Source organism: Protopterus annectens, chromosome 6.part0, assembly GCF_019279795.1.
Source record: "Protopterus annectens isolate FY-2018-M chromosome 6.part0, PAN1.0, whole genome shotgun sequence".
Taxonomy (NCBI): Eukaryota; Metazoa; Chordata; order Ceratodontiformes; family Protopteridae; genus Protopterus; species Protopterus annectens.
This window is the reverse complement of record NC_056737.1, coordinates 1,346,499,781-1,346,518,424: the sequence shown is the minus strand read 5'-3', so window position 1 is coordinate 1,346,518,424 and position 18,644 is coordinate 1,346,499,781.

The window sequence follows — 18,644 nt, the reverse complement described above, 5'->3', positions numbered from 1 at the left end:
CAGACCATGTGTAGTATTGCTTGACATGCACAGGAAGTTTTATTGAGTAAGTATAGGATTCCTTGTGGTAGAAATCTGTTGCGCCAGCCATTTTCCATTTCTGTCTATAAAAGATTACAGTCTTTGTTGGTGGTGTGCATATTGCATAGCTGTTAGAGGTCAAGCAGGGTCGAATGGGCCATGTACCATATGGATGGACAGTAGTCTGTCTGCTGAAGAATGGCATACAGAGCAAGAACTGCACATTTCAAAAATACCATTTGAACCCTTGATATAAGTATCACCATGAATAGTAGGCAACATTAAGGGTTGTGGAAGAGTGTACAGCTCAGCAAACTTTGTGGCCTCAGTGTAAATATCATAATTTGGGCTTTAACTCAAATTTTACGTTATGCCTTTGATACCACAATACATTGCAGGTAATGTCAGCATGTTCCAAGAGGTGATATACAAGACAGGTGTTTACATTCACATGGAAGAGCAAGAACAAGGTTCCAGGTGATCAAACATGCAGGAATCTCCAGTCAACAAAGTATTGTTGAAAGGTACGATGTATGTCTTACAGGTAATACCCAGTTTCTGCAAATAAGAAACAACAATGTTAGGTGTGGTAAAAGAGGTTATTTTTCAGCTATCTTTCAAAAGCATTGTACTACCATCTTCCTAATCTCTTAATGTTCTCCCATGATGTCTTTACCCACTGAACATGAGAAGCTGCCACTAAGCTAAATGAGTGTGGAATCTAACTGAGAGCGGGGTACATGTTTGGGGTATAAACTTCATCACTCCACTGTTTTCTTGAATACAGCCCTCACCTGAAGATGGATAAGCAGGATACCCTTCTCATGGCAGAAAACTACTCCTTCTTAAGTGCCATTCTATGTCGAAACTGTGTGAGTGGACTTCTTTGTTGTAGTCACACCGTTTGGTAACATTGTACCCATTGGACTACATTCTATTCTGTGGCCACTGGTGCTTCACACCCTGATCAGTCATAAGTTGCTCCTATTTATCCTTAGAATATTCTTATTTTGACCAGCTAAATTCTCTACATAGGGCTGATAAACAATAGGCTATGAGAAGCAATCTGTTGTATTACTGATGACATGTATTTTGGAGTTTGTCCCATAAGGCTCACACCGCCTCCCCATGGCTTTGTACAGCCAGCTGATAGCTTGCCAGGTATAATGCTGCCTTCAACTTGTTTTATTCAGCCTCTAACAGTAGCAGAGTGTGTGCCCTCCATTATTTTACTGCTATGAGCCACACAACTGGACAACCTGGCACCTTCCTGGTGTCTCTAACTGCTGTAGTACCCTTCTGTAAGCCACCTAATTACCATTACTGTGGGTGTTAATTATCTGTTATTCTTGTACAGCCACTGTACTGTGAATGAATTTGTATCCGCACTGGTACTGCTGCTGTTTCCAGTGCCACTCTCTTGAATTGACCCCACTGTGAAAGCAACATAGTGTAGAATGTTCAAGTATTCTTCACCTCACCCTTTTTGTTGATTGCTCCCTGCCTGAACTATACATCTGTTTTCCGATTTTGAGTTTGGAGTGCCTTGTTTGCCTTCTGTTTGTATATCCAGGAATAACTCAAACTATGTAGTGGCAATTAATGTTTACATGTAATTACTCTTGGCCACCTGCTGCTGAGCTTGCTTTCTCCTAAGTTCCTCTCCAGACCCAATTCTTAGGAATATGGCAACAGTTATCCTGAAAAAAAAAATCCAGTGCAGTATGAGAGTGTGCCAACACTCAAGTAAGATTACGATCTCCAAAAACTTAGGTGACTGAAGGAAAGAATACTCTTGTTACTTGATAGGTTCATTGGTGGTTACTAGGATACTGACCCAAAGGTCTTTATAAGCCTTTCCATGTGTACCTGATATAATACTAGAGAAACCCAATATAAAGGATCTAGCCTAAACTCAAAATCTTAGTTAACAATGGCTGCACATATCTAGGAGGATCATAGGTGAAATCCTGGCAAGAAATTTATGTTTTCCCATCCAGTCATCCAGGCTACACATAAACAGGCTCACAGAGGGGCTCTGTTTGATGTGAACTGGTTTCCTATTCATGAGGAGTGGCAACCTCAGAGACATATCTGTCTCTCCAGCAGGTTCTATTTATGTTGAAGGCCAGGTAAAGGTCCCTGGAGCAAGTGACCCTTATCCCATTAGTCTTGTGGATATGCAGCATTTCGATTAAGTTTGGATCTGAGATTGCTGTATAGGCCAGGCACAAGTCTTCTCTAAGTAGTCTGTATGCTACTTGAGTACAGTGACGATGACTTGAGTCTGTCAATGCATGACATGTGATGGAGACCCTGTAATTTCTTGGTTAGAAATCTCTGGGGTCTCTCAAGTTGCTGCAGGTGCCAGGTGAGGTACATACAAAGGGAGCATTGTACTCAGTTATTGGCCTGATGAGGGTCGAGTACAGGGAGTTATGACCTGTTTTGCTCTTGAGGCAATGCCTTTGCTAATGAGGTGAGCAATGTAGAAGGCCTTCCTTACCACAGTAGACACATGGTGGTCAAAGATTAGGCTACAGTCAGCTTGCATTCCCAATTCTATCAGTGCTGAGTTGTTACTTAGGGTATTATTATCTATATGGTAGTCTGCATGGATATAATTTTTACCGAATGGGATGATAATGCATTTTTTAGCATTGAGTTGGAGTCCATGGCTTTGACACCAATCATTCATTTGTGTAAGTCCTTCTAAAAGTATATTGACATCTTCTGGGCATAAAATGATTACACCTAATTTGCAGTCATCAGCAAAGTTAGGCACAGGCCCTCAGTTTTGGCCTGAAGTTCTGAGAAGTATATTCTAAACAATAGAGGGCACAGCACTGACCTCCACTGCTGACAGTTCTGCTGGTCGAGGTAAAGTCCCCAATTTTGACTGAGTGTTATCTGAAAGTCAGATGGTTAGCAACATACCTGACAATGTAAAGGTTTATATTCAACTGGGAGAGTTTATCAGTGGTGCCTGAATGTGGGAGTGTATTGAAGGCCTTTGCTAAGTCAAGGTAGGTTGTATGCACAGATTGGTCTTCATTTATGCCTCACCTTGGTGATGCTTTTGAAGAAGTCTACCAGGTTTAACAGGTATGACCTCTTTGACAAAAGCAAATGTGTCAGATTAAGGGTATGGAGGTCATCTATGTCCTTATTTATAGGGTTCATGATGATTTGTTCCATGGCCTTACAGATAAGGCTGGTTAAGCTTATGGATCTGTAGTTTCTATAGTCTGAACCACACTTTTAATATTGTTGTCAAGTGGCATATGACGAATGGAAAAAAAACTATTACTTGTAAAACTAGCAATAAAGGGTCAGTGGCACGAATGTTGTAAGGAGCAGCTATACTGTCACCTTAGTCAAAATGCCTCCTGCATGACAGTGAATGAGTGTCTGCATGTATATATATTCACAAACACACCACATGTACAGGTGTGTGTACATCTGTGTATATAAACAGAGACACAAACAAATTCAGAGACAGGTTTGTGTGTGTGTGTGTGTGTGTGTGTGTGTGTGTGTGTGTGTGTGTGTGTGTGTGTGTGTGTGTGTGTGTGCATTTTTTTAGCCTTTTTTATGGGTCTCCACTGAAATGGGCCTTTGGCTCAGTTATAACAAATGTCAAATAAGAAAATAAATAAAAACACACACATATATATATATATATATATATATATATATATATATATATATATTGATCTATAACAAAGATATACAGCAAATCCATTTGAATCAACCAAAGCAATGCATATGATAAACACATAATGACATGGCATATGCATTTATTTCTTTAAATTATTATCTATTTCCATCTTGATAAGGGGGTAAGTGGTCTCATCAGCACAGCCATTTAAGTTGCAAAAAAGGCAAGTTTGAGAAAAGTTATGTGAATTCCAATATTACAGGTGAAGTATACCATTAAAACAAGTAGGTCACTGCATACAAAGGTCTAATAAAATGCATGCATTATTACATATCCAGCCTACAACAAGTAGGTCGCTGCATACAAAGGTCTAATAAAATACACACATTATTAAATATCCAGCATGATTCCACAGTGGTACAGTGGTAGTGTGGTTACCTCACAGTAAGAGGTTCTCCCGTTCGATTCTCAGCTTGGCTTGGCAGTGCCTTCTGTGTGGAGTCTGCATGTCCTCCCCGCAGTTGGGTAGCGTTTGAAAGACATGCGTGCATAAATGGGCGAGCCTTTGTTGAAGGTTGGGCATTGAGTTGGCACCTCGGCGTTTCATAAAAATCTACTGCCAATCATTAGCGGACCGGAGTTCCGCTGTGGTGACCCCTTACCGGGAAAAAGCCGAAAGACAAACAACAGCAATTAAATATCCAGCATATACAAATTTGACTGACAGTCAAGAATGCCTTGAATTACAAGCCAGTCAGTAAGACATAGCAAGGCTGTGGTTTTACAACCACATGAATATAAACTTAGATTACATATTTCATACATACTTATGTACACAGATAGGGAAATAGAGAGACTGCATTTACCTCAACTTTCAAATGGTAACCAGTGCAACTCTACTGCAGTCAAATATTCAGCAAAAGAGTGAACGATCCAAACATTTTACCACAATGCAGGAAAGATAAAGATAAAGATAAAGAAAATAAATTCAGTGGAATGGAATCCATATTATACAGACAGTCACTGCGAGTGATTCATGAAGGGTGTCACCTAATGGGAAAATACTTTTAGTACAGTAACAAGATTCTATTTCACAGTTGTCTGACATTTTTTTTTTACTATTATAAGATTTTATTCTTCTAGAATCTTAGGATATTTGCAACTCAGGGGATTTGTTTCCAAGACGAAAATGTCCAAAGCAATGCTTCCTGTGAAATGTGGAGAAACTGTGTTATAAATATATGTCTGCATGAGTACATGCACTAATAAGCAACACTGTTGCAGAACATATAAAATAATTACCAGTGAAGGGAAAAAAGCATGTAGCAACTAACATAAAACAAAAGCAAACAAAATAAAATACAATTGCCTAAGTTGGGATAATCTTTCCACTAAGTTTTACAAAAAGCAAGCACATACTAAAGATGTAATTTCACTGCTGCAAAGGCTGCAGGTTTGAGTTTGACTAGATAGCATCTCAGGCTACTGCTAAACCAGTCATTCAACTAATAGTCTCTGGGTAGGGGAGGGGAAGTTCAAAACAACAAACTGTAAATTCTAAGCAGTTCCTATCATAAACATCCAACAGTGAAGTTTGTGAAATCTAAACTGCAGTATGCACACAAGCTTGTCTGAAAATTCTGACTCTGTGTGAATATGTGACTTACACTACACTAAAAGGTAAACAAAATAGTCTGGTAAACAACTGATTTTAGAAACAAAATAATGTCTCTTTATAAGAATTGCATTACTGCTGTGCTTTCTAGAGTAGCAGCAGCAGTCTGGTCGTAAAATGTCTGAAAGGCTACTTTTCTGAATGGATAAAATGCACAGATTACACCAATGAATGGCTCACATGGAAAGCTGTTGTCAGTAGAGCTGCAATTTGAGATGGAATGTGGCTAACTCCTTTGAAGCTTCCTGCAGGCACACTTCCCCTACCCCCCTCAGCCACAGGTGAGCATGCTCAGAAAGGCAAACTTGAAAAGTAAACAAAGGCTGAATCAAAACAAAAAATCCCTGGGATTGTCCCTTTAAGCAGTAACATTGAGAGGAAGAGCATTTTTTTTTACAAAAAAAAAATACAGAGAAATTCAGAAATGCACACATAAAAGCAGGAAACAGTAGCAATCACTCAAAATAAGCTAAGCAACTGCAATTTAGTAATCAAACGTACTTAACTTTGCCTGGATGGCACTGGATACAAGTAAAACACTTCTGGAATGCAGGCTAGGACTCCAAGCTTTGCTGAGCTCTTGGGAAATGAGCAGGAGACAATTCATAGTAAGGAGGTTTACTCAAGAACATTAGTGGTTTGCTGGGTGGGCACTCTGTATCAAGGATCCATGGACAACAATGGGGAGTGGTTTCTCCATTTTAGTTAAATATTTGCATCTCTCACAGGTTGTATGTGATGGAGTAAGTAGTATTTCACTGTTGTGAGCATTAGGCATCTGCTATCTGCCTTAGGTTACCAAGTGCTATGAGAGTGGCAAATGAGGGAAGCCAAGCTCTTTGACCTTCCATTTTTGTCCAAGATTGTAGAGAATTAGGTATATTTGTATAATGTGTGATAAGAGACCTTGGGACCCAGGTGGACAGTAGTCTCTCCTTTGATAATCACATTGTCAGGAAATCCTTCTACGTGGCACACCTCATCACAAAAGGGTTCTCATCCAGGAAAAAAGAGATCATTGTTCCCCTCTACTTGTCCCTCATTACACCCATTATAGAGTACAGTGCCCCTTTTGGAATGTACCTCACAAAACATCTGCAACAGCTGGAAAGGCCACAAAAGTACCTCACAAAGAGGATTGCCAGCCTCAAACAGATGCCCTATACTGACCGTCTCAAAAAACTCCAGCTTTACTCCGTAGCATATCGTCTACTCTGAGGTGATCTCTGCCTAACATATAAAGCTATGTCAAACACAGAGCTATTGGACATGCTACACCTAAAGAAATCCCAATCTCTCCGAGCTACAAGCTCTAGGGACCTAGACCTTGTCACCACAATAAACAGGACATGCTGTAGGGATATATTCCTGTCTCAGACTTCCCATACTCTGGAACAAGCTACCCACCTATGTCAAGCAAAGTTCCTCATTAGCACTCTTCAAGAAAAATCTTGATGAGTGGATGGGAAATAGGAATTACACCCCGGGAATCACTTCTGTGGCTCTGCTCAACAAGGGCACAGTAAAATAACTTTTCTTGGGTGGTGTAAGACAGGGAACCTTGTTGGCTAGGCTTATTTAGACCCTTGGGCCGATAGCCTAGTACCTACCTGTGAACCTTTTTGGTTTGATATTAAATGGTTGTTGTCCCTGATACATTTTATATGAATAGAGAATATTATATATTAACAAGTACCAAAAACGTTTGTAGTACAGTAATTAGCTAATGTAGATGCTCTACTAAGATATTAAGCAGCTTACAGTAACTGACACTGATACTAAATAAGAGGTAGTGCTTTTAGCACAATCTGCTTATAGGTATGGTTCTGACTAGGCTTGTTAGGAGTAAAATTACAAAGTGGTTGTGTCTGGTGAATGTGGGTTTGTGAGGTACTACATAAAGTGCAGCTCATCTCACTATATTTGAGCTAAATGTTCAATCAACTGGACTGTAATGTCTGGAGCTGTACTGAAAAAGTGCTAGATTTTAGTCTCATTTTCCTTGCACTTTCAAAATAAAAGTCTTGATTTACTGGTTGCCTGATAAATATGGTTTATTATGTAATAAGAGAGAAGCATGTACTGAGCAGCAAAATACAATGGAAATAGCAGCATAGTTACAGCGGAGGTAGATGTAGCCATATATTACTGAAATTGTCAGGAATGATAGCACTGATGAACTGAATCTAAATGAAACTTTGGTAAATGAGGATAGCAAACTGAATACTCAGACATCTGCAGTTCTGAAGATCAAACTGAACTGTTATTTTATAACTGAACTTAGAAATGTTTTGATTTGATGGTGCTGCTGTTTAAAACTGTCTTTAGATTGCAGTTTCTCTGCTCACTACAGCTCTTTTCAGAGTTTCTACAAAGTTCTGATGGTTACCTTAAGGTCACAGTTCCAAAAGACTTGCTCTCAATGTAAATGACCACTTACACTGAGAGCAGATCGGGAGCAGGTGTTCTGGAATCTGGTCCCTGTAGTAAGCTTGTTTATAGACAGGCCTTACACTGAAGTTAGGTCACTTACACTGAGAGCAAGTCTTTCGGAATCAGGGCAAACACACACTGAGAGGAACTCTTTTGGAATCTGGCCCTTAGTTTACTTTTTAAACAAATCAATGGGAACAAAACAGCTTTTAAACAACTTTTGGCTCCAGCCAATGCTAGATTTCCAGAAACAGCAGCAGCTTATTCTCACCACAAAATAAATCAATTGTATCTCTCTGACTGCCCACACACTTTGATAAGATTTTGCTGTAATAGTTCTGTGCAATACAAGACTTCCATTACCAGCAAAAAAAATTAAATACAATTATCAAAGTTTGTTTAAATACCATTAAAAACTGCAGAAATCAACAGGCAGTGATATGTGCAGTTGAAAAAGTGCTGTTGTGATTTTTTCTTTAAAATGAAATAGAAAAATCCCACTTTCATCTTTTCCAGCATGTATGCAAATAATATTAGTCTCTGAAGACCTGTAGCAAAGAAGCCAAACAAGCATCAGCTACCACAATATATCTGAGCTAAGTATTTAAACAAACCAATTAAAATGAACTTTTAAATAGCTTTTGGCTCCAGCCAATAATGCTACCTTTCTAGAAACAGCAGCATCAGCTTATCCACTGTCACAGAATAATCATCTGTATCACTCAGACTGCCCACATACTTTGCTAACATTTTCCTGTAACTTTAGCTAACTGAATAGTAAAATGGAGCAAAAACAGCAGATTAAGCTTAGGGAGAACACAGAAATCAATTAATTTGGTCAGGTGGCTGTACAAAACAACACTTCAATTATCTGCAAAGAAAACAAAATGATTAAAACATATTTAAATGCCAATAAGATTGTTGAAATCAATATACAACAATGAGTGTAGAAGAAATACAAGTAATTTCCTGACTTCGGGTTTAGAATGAAGTCAGAATTCTACTTTCAACTTTTCCAGCATGAATGCAATGATTTATTTTATTTCATTTAAGGTAAGCAGAACAACAAAAGGTCTAATCTTGGAGAGCTGCCACTGTTCTATGACTGATGCTGTCATGTGATTGGTCTGGCTTTTTCCCACCCACTCACCAAGTTTCTGGTGTGCTTTTATACTCAGTAGGTCCTGGATTACAGGACCCTTCTGTGAATTTGATTTTGGTAATCTCTCCCAATATCGTCTGTGCATACTGGTGAGCACCAGAATCTCAAATTGGGAAGGTCTTCCCACACTTCAGTACCTAGAGTATTGAGTCCATTTTACTTTTTAAAATCGTCAACATCTGAGACAAGACTACCAATCACTAGACAGTTTACGAAACACATTCCAGGAATCAGCTTGGGATTAGTGCTTCTATTTTGCTCCTGATAAGAGAAGGAGCGGAGCAGATGGACATTTCCCAGTCTTCCTGGAGACTACCAGTTACTGGAAAGTCTAAAACCTGCTTCATAAGAGCCAGCCAATAATTAATGATTTTGTTTTTCTCCTGGTAAAAGAAGGAGTAGATTCCTGACTACCTCTTATTGGGCAATGTGTGGGGGACTTCCCTGATTGATCTGGTTGTTGATGCAAAGGAAACTTCTTCAGTTTTTAAATTGGACCATTGTACAGCTTCTTACTCTATTGCTACAGGATGCTCTGCCAGCTACCTTCCTGTGTAGCCACTTGCAACCTTTGTCTTAACTTCTCCCATATTCTCCCAGCTAACCTTACAGCCTACCTCTCCCCCTCCTTCTACCTTTACCTCTCTTTCTCTCCCTTCACACTGCTACCTTGCTCTCTCTCTCCTCCTCTTCACACTGTACTTTACCATTCCTTCCCCCTTGCTTCTTTACCTTGTTTTTCCTTCTTTCATTTCCCTTTTCTCTCCTTTCCTTTTCTTCCTTCTTCCCCTTTCTCCCTGGTTACCCTCTCCTTTCTCTTACCTGTCTTCTCCTTCTTCTCCTCTCTTCTCCCTCTTCCCCTTTTCTTCTTCCACAAGTTTGAGGTACCGCCTTCTCCTCACCCCCACCCTCCCCTTCCTCCTCCTCTACCCTTCCTTTCCTCCCTGTCCTTACCCTCACTCCCACCCCCCTTTGACTACCCCTCCCTTCTAGTCCCTGCCCTCACCACTCCGCCATCCTCCTTTCTCCACTTCTCTCCCTCTCTCACTTCCTCCCCTCTTCACTCTCACTCCCCCTCCACACTTCTCATACCTTTCTTCTTACACTACCCCTACTTCTCCTACCTACCTACTCCCTCTCCTCCCTACCTTCCCTACACTCTCACTTCACCCCTCTCTCTCTCTTTCATACATCATACTCCACTACTACCTCTACCTCTCTCTTCTATATATCCCTACTATCTTCATCAACCCATACCACTTACTCTTACTCTCCATCTCTTTATCCTCTCCTCTCCCCACATACTACATATTTTATTACTCTCTCTAACCTTTTCTAATCTTTTCCTCTAACTACCTCTACTACTCCTCTACTTCTAACAAAACTTTACCTCTAACACTTCTCTTTCCTTCACAACTACCACTTCTTACAAACTCTTAATAATTTTCAATACCTTCTCTATCCCAACTACTCTTACTCCATTTCTCCTACTACCCCCTATCTCTCACATCCCAAACTCCATAAAAAATACCATAGGTCCTACACTCTTCACATCTAAACCATCTTCTCCTATCCATCCTTGACCTCAAGGCGGTGACATTCATCCCTACCCATCTACATTATCATCAAATCACATCTAAACTATACCCCATACATCCTTCTACACCCACACATACACCTTAACCTAATTATCATCCCAACAAACCACAACCACCTTCACACCCTCCTAGATATACTCTTAGATTCTCCAAACCTCTACACCACTTGACACTACTACACTCGAAGACCTAGTACTAAAGCCTGCCACTATGATACTCTCAATTATACCACGCCAAAACTATGATAATAGGTGGCACTGAAAATATACAATTAAGTACAAGAAAGCACCCACTACAAAGAACCAAATAATGTCACAACCCTACCAGCAGAACCAACTATTTCCATCTTGGTTCAAAAATGGGCCAAAAAAGCCCTAAAAGATAGCCAATATACATTGACTTCACTACATACCAAAATACCACCAAAATGGCAATTTACATACGACCCAAAACTACTAACTTTCAAAAAAACCATACTTATGAAAAATTTGCTTACTGGGTTAAACAATATCATTCCCCACATTAATCTACATTGGATCGGTGCTACATACCACCATTACACTCACTACACCCATTAATAAACACAGAAAACACTATATAATAGAATAAATACATCAAACAACTTATTATTATAGAACTTATAAACATATACTATATGACCCTAGTTCTTTTAATCCCTGACCCTTGTGCAGTGATAGAGAAAAGACTGCTTACCCCTTATCTTATAAATCAAAATTCTTCTAACATAATACACTTAAATAAACCACTTTAAACTTTTTGAAAAAGAACTAACTCAAAAACTCACTAAAAACTTAAATACTCTACCACTTTTATATTCCAAACTTCTCTTCTATTCTAACTATTCTTTTCATTCTATTTCAATTCTGCTCTTGAATGACTATTCCAATGAATCAGCCCCTTAGAAATTAAACCAATAACAATACAGAATAATAAACAAAAAATGAAAATAGAACAGATAATAAAAAGCAAAATAAACTCTCTCAGCATCTCATTTCCACTTACCCATCTCTTTGGAAAAAATAAATAAAAGAAATAACCAAAAGCCACCCTCAAGCCAACTAAACAAGTTAAAAACTAACCTATCCAAAAATCAACAAAGACTCCCCATAAATTCTAACTCCTCTTCTGGTATACTATAAAATCCCTCCCACACAAAATGTCAAACACTAAAAATACTTTTCTTTCTTCTCTTCAATTACTTAATCTTCCACAAATGCCTTTCCAGAACAAATCAATCTCTCTCAAATACAAAATACTCTACTCTCTAACTTTTCAAAACCCAACAACCCATCTCTACCTTTCAAACTCTTAAACTACTTCTCAAACTCAAACCATCTACTCCCTAACCCCCTCCCTACCATCTTCTCCTCAACAAAAAACAAACCCTTTACCGCCAACAAAGCAGCTACTCTAATTTAATAAGAAAATAAAAAGGAACCTCTCCTATCTGGAAAATTTCTAGGAATTATCCACTACATACTAAAAATGCAAAAATATTATTTATTCAACTTTAGACACTTATTGATTCTCTCTATTTTCTAAAAAATAATGGAAATGTCTCCATTAGCAATTGCCTTTAGTACCTATTTATTACTCATACATTATTCACACTGCAACAACATTTAGCTCAGCCCTGCTATACAACCCCTCCCCTCACCTTTCCTTTGACTGACTCCTAACAGCAGCAGAACAATGTAATACTTCTTTCTTCTCCCTTGCCCTTCCTTTTGACTCTTTTTTGACAGCTTTCTCTATGGTCTTAATTTTCATCTCTAACTCTCAACAACTCCAGCTCATTACTTCTTGCCATTTATCTCTTACCTCAGTAACTCACACTGTGTAACAGATTTTTCCCGTTCTTTTTTCCCTCTTCATCATTCCTCTCCCATTCCCTCCTCACTGGGCCCTCCCCTCCTCCTGTTCTCTCCTCTACATTAATCCTCTCCACTCTGTAACTCCTATGATCATTCAACTGTAATTCCTCTAACTACATGCATACAATGTGCCACATCCTCATCTATCTGATTAAACATCCACCTCAAACTCAACTCAAAACACTCTAACAAACATGGTTTACTAGGTTCCTACTCTAACTCAAAAAAAAACAAACTTCTCCTCTCTTCCCCCACAACACCACCTCACTTCTACTTAACTTCTCTATCATTCAAATAACAACTCCTCCACTTCAAATTCTCCAAACAAATATGATACTTGGTTCTAAAAATACCAATCTCTCGTTTGAACAACACATCAACATTTACACAAAAACAAAACCATCAAAACTGCCAACATCAACACTCCACTCAACATTACTTACTAAAATTGCCTTTTAATTAACTAATCTACTCTCCCTCCTCCTCACTAACTCTCCTAAAACTTGCATAAAAAAACTAACCTAAAAAAACTATAAAATTGCTATAATAAACTTGCTAAAACATACCCTAAACCCTTTTTCACCACCTCACTTAACAGTTACACTGCAGCTGATCTGGCTAACACACAATCTTTCACAACATATATTTATTAATCACAATTCACTACACCCAACACCACAACACTCTATTACCCACCCTCTTCACATACCAACTTCTCACAACACCCTATACTTTCACACTCTCTGCTCCTCCTCTGACTAACTGTAAACCCTCCCCAACCATACCACATGAAGGCAGCTGGTGACTTACTTGTGGGCAGTACTGAATTTGCTGCCTACAGAGTTAACACTAATCTCTAAACCCTCTTACTTCACTCTTCAAACAACAAATCAAAAAACATACAACAAATCATCTGTTCCTTCCCTAGGCTACTTACTCTCTCCTCTCCTCCTACTCTCTTACCCTCTCCCTCCCTCCTTCTACCTTTTCTCCTCAAATTCCCTACCTTCCCCTTCTTCCTTTGACCTACATCTACTATCTCTCCATCCTCTATCTGACTGTCTTTCTTTCTCTTTTCTTCTTCTCCTTTTCTCTCTCTTTCTTCTGACTCTGGCCTCATTTTTCTCTTCCATTTCCCCCCTTCGAGCCCCCTCTTTCGACTAGTTTTGATAATCTGCTTCTGCATTACCTTTGCTTTTACTTTTTTTTTTTGTAACTTGCTTTGTCTTCGACAGAACATTGTATGAGTTTAAATTAAATTGAGTTCCTTTAATGTGCTGATTTTTTTTGATTTTAGTTGATTTAATTATGTTTATGTGTAAGTAAGTCTTTATTAACAATTTGTCTATATCTGCTGCTAATGTTATGTGTTCTTTTTTCCTCCGCTCCTACTGAAAATGGACATATATCCAGCTGGACTAGCCCGGTCAACAAATGTAAAATAAAATAAAATAAAATAAAAATAAATTCTGTATTTTGCTGATCATCTACCAGGAGAAGGCTGCAAAAGGCCTACAGACTCATGCAAAATGTGTGACTTGAATTGCTCATAGTATCAAAGAATCTAGATCCATTACTCATGAATCATAATGTTATTGATGCTACTGCTTTGTTCCTGTTGAGAGAAAGAGAAAGGGGCATTAATTCCTAGCTGTGTGCAGCTGCAGTGAGACCAACACAAGTAGAAGCTAGATAGCAGCCATAGGCTAGTCAAATCTTGCTTAATTCCTCTTATGTATTTTTTGCAGTATATAGTGCATGGTAATTATTTTACTGTTATTGTGCATGCAATCAAGCTCTGCGATAAACTGAAATTTTGATGCAAATCGTACTAGCATACAGTGCATTGTCTTTTAGCTGAATGCAATATTTAGGGATCACTGCCTAGAAATTAATTTGGTGGGTACAGTATTGCACTGATTAGAGACTGATCTGGTTTTGGAGGCTATAGCTATTATGTCCAGTGCCTATTTTAGTTGACTATATTATTTAGTGAACAGTGCCTAGAAAATGTTCTGGTGGGTGCACTGCTCTTCTGTTCATTGTTACTGCTTAATGACTGCTCTTTTACTGGCTGTAGCTACTGAGGCCAGTGTCTAGTGACTGTTCTATGATGTGTGCAAGTATCCTGAATTGTCCGGATACCTGGGATTCTACAAATTAGCAATTCTGTCCTAAGGAATGGTGATCATTCTGTGGTAAATAACTGTAGCTATTGTTTTCAGTGAACAATATCTCTGACTCTAAATTTTTGTTATATAGTATTATTAGTTCAGTGCTGGTATTAAATGCTGATTCTGTGAAACAAAGCTAAAGTTACAGTATGTAGCTCCTAGTATCTGTTCTGTATTCTGTGCAAGTGACGTATACAGCACTGGGAGTAAGTAATCTATATACTACTAAGAGATTTAACATTACAAAGTAATTTTGCAGAATTATCATTATTTTGCACAATATAGCCTAATTCTGACTAGTACTGCTAAATTAGCTACCATCTAATCTAACTTCAAAATATCACAAAAAATACTTGACGCATAAATCTTTAAGGTCTACTGTACGTGTCTCCTTTTAGCTCCAGAATACTATAAGCAACTCTAGTCCTTTACCCTGTGGCATCCTGGCTCAACAGTCTGTTCTCAAAACACCTATGACCAGTCTGATCACATTAGGAGCTTACAGCAGTATAGGAACTGTCTTATGCTTTGTGACTATACACTGCTTCTATCAACTGATAGTATAACCTATAAGAAATATATATATTTAAGACAAATGGAAGCAATCTTTTCTCATAAGCTCAGTGTTGATTAGCATGTTTGGCTTATTTTATGTATGCATTTTTTGACCAGGCTGGAATATTGATCCAAGTGAAGCATTATCAGGCTCAGCCATGATTTTCAACCAGATAAAAAAAGGATACAAGGTAATAAAAGAAATTGGTTACACGGTGATTTATATTAAGAAAATGGGAAATCAGCTGTAGGATTTATCAGTGCAAGGTAGGCCATAGGTCACAAAACTTCTTACACTTTGAGTACATAGATTAATAAAGGCATTTATATGCATAATGAATATTGTGCTGCACTATGAAGTTTTGCAAAGGAATACTATTATTGTGTGACATAATGGATCTTCAACAAAACTAGGAAAACTAGTGCAAGTACACTGTTTTACAATGAGATATATACATTAGGAAGAGAAGGGTAAGAGAAAGCGTAGATGTGGTGAGGTTGGCAGGAGAAAGAATTTGAAAGTTGTCATAGAAAGTTCTAGGGGAGTGAATTGTTTCATCTAAGGAGTGGATGAAAGATGCAGAAAGGTGAGATGTACACAGACGTTAGGGGTAGCAGTAATGTTGTTTTAGCAGTATTTATGTATAGTAATCAAGGAATGAAAGGAGGAAGGCCTGAGCATAGGTGGATCTGTGAGTGTGCGCGTGTGTGTGTGCGTGTGTGTGCGTGTGTGTGCGTGTGTGTGTGTGTGCGTGTGTGCGTGTGTGTGTGTGTGTGTGTGTGTGTGTGTGTGTGTGTGTGTGTGTGTGTGTGTGCGTGTGTGTGCGTGTGAGTGCGTGTGTGTGTGTGTGTGTGTGTAAGAAATTGTGGAAAGAAAAGCTATGTTTTATCTGTAATATGCTGGGTTGTCTGGCTGCTGCTGTAGGTTCAGAATCTTAATGTGGGGAGTAATGAGGACCAGTAGAGCTTAAAGAGCTGGCAGTATTAAGAGTGCAGGGGTTATCAAACTGCATTGTGGAACAGATTAAGTGACAGCACTAATTCTAAAGCTATTGCAATTTGATTGTTTGAGCTGTTTATGTGAATTAATGATCAGATGTAATTTTATTTATTTTTTATTTAACATTTGTTGATCGGGAAAGTCCGACTAGGACAGAGCCTATTTTCTGCAGAGGGCCAGGGAGAAACACTTCTGACACATGTCTTGGGAATGTGGGAGGAAACCAGAGTACCCGGAGGAAACCCACGCAAACACAGGGAGGACATGCAGACTCCACACAGAAGGAGAACCTCTTGCTGTGAGACAACAACATTAACCTTTGCAGCACTGCACCACCCAATGATAATGATGTAATATCTTTGTGTAAGGGTTCCCAAATTTGCAGGCCAGTAAAGAAGATGAAGCATGTGAATTTCAGGTTGATTAGTGGAGTTTGTAAATGAATATAGCTTGTGAAAGGTATCTCAGATTATAAGGAGGCAAAGTTCTTTCTGGAATTCAGTGAGCAGTCAGGGGGAAGCTTTCTTTCTATTCCAGTTGTATAACAGGATACCCAGAAGGATGGAACTCTTTGTGGTATGGACATCAATTTAGCTTTTGCAAGAGTAAGGCAGTGGTGTCCCTTTTAGGGAGTAGACTAATGAACCAATGAAAGTTGCTTGAGGTAGTTAGTAGAGCAGCATAGTTCTTTTGTGAAACAAAAGGAATGAGTGGGAGACCATACTCAAAGTTGAGGGAGGAGGATTCTTTTCTCTATGGCTGTCCTGACTGCTGCTGAGAGGAAGTGGGAAATTTTCCTGAACCAGAAGAGTAATTTATTTACTTTGACCTTAGTAACTTGAATGTGATACTGGAAGTTAAGATAAAGGTTTAGTCAGATTCTAAGGTATCTGTAGTATGGGACTATTTCCATTTATTGGTTCTGGTTTTTGGAGATGGACCAGGAGTAGTAGAATCTGAAGACTTTTGCAGATTTCTGAAGAACACTGTTCATTCATTATTTATTTATTTATTTATTTATTATTTTTGACATTGAGAGTTAGGTCATTTCTGGTTAGCCAATTACTTAACAAAGTCAGGTCATGTTCAAGCTGCTGTGTTATACTGCCATGTGTGGGGCAAGATCTGTAGATGACTGTGTCACCTGCATGCAGTAGACCTGGGAAAATTGGGGGGGGGGTCTCAAGGGAGGTTTTTGACAAAAAAGGAAAAGAGAATAGGTGAAATTACTGACCTTAAGAGATACCTCTGAGGATGTGTGCTAGAGAAGATATGTGGCTCTAATTTGTACCTCAAAATATCTGCAAGACAGAAAATCTTTAAACCATAAGGCAAATTTGAGGCTGCTGCTAGCAGTCCTTGGAGTGTGTAGCAGGAGATACTGATAAGCAGTATCAGAGGCTTTTGGTTAGGTCACCAAAGATTGTGCCAGTTAGCAGTTTGTTATCTCTGCTAATGGTGGAGTCATCTATCAAAGAATATAGAGTAGTGATGGTACTTCTCCAGATGTAAACCCTTGCTGTCGGTAACAAAGTGTTCTGTAGGTTTTTATTTGGTTGACTAACTGTACATGTATTAGTTTTTCTAAGATTTTTCATTGGGTTGGCATAAATCTAAAGTCATTACACATTTAGGAAGTTTTTGTTTTGGGGACAGGTCTGGATATTTTGCAAACTGAGAGTATTGGTTTTTGGTGAGATATAATTTGTATAGGTGCATCAAGTTGCTACATCACTGCATGAATCACAACACACCATTAGGTTCATAACTTATGTTGAGGCTCTAGTCTAAACCAAAATTTGCCAATGCCTCCTAAAATATATTCTGAGAGATCTGAGCCTTTAGCTCACAAGGCAAGACCAACTTAACTCCATACTCACCAGGCTGGACATGAACAGGGTGATTGCAAACTGCTTGACTGGTGCCAGGTTCCATGATATCACAAGTGCCCTAAGGTCCTTTAAACCAGACAAATATGACTACAGTCTAGCAGTTGCCATGTGGGAGTGAATGACACACTGTGACATACAGAGAGAGAGAGACAGACATGATAGAACTTACTAAGCATGTGTTAGAGACAGAAAAGACACTGGTTTTGAGTAGTGTCTTGTGTTCACCAGGATGATGCCTAGATACCTAAGCAAAATAATTGGTTTTAATAATTAGTTAGTCATTCTAAGGGAATCCAGTATGTGTTGGCCTGGAATGAGATGGTAAAGAAGACTTCTGTTTTCACCAGGGATGGCTTATCCCTCTTATACCAGGTTTCATCTACTGGCTAAAGATTTTGCTGCTCCTGTAGTGCCTTTTTATGTAGATTCCCCCACTAGATATTCCAACACAGTTTTATACAATGCCAGCACTTTAGGCCCTCTTGCAACTTAAAAGCATTCATATTTGCATACTTAATGAGACATAATTTGAATGCAGTAGCAACACTCTCTTTATCCCAGGGCTTAATGCCTACCAT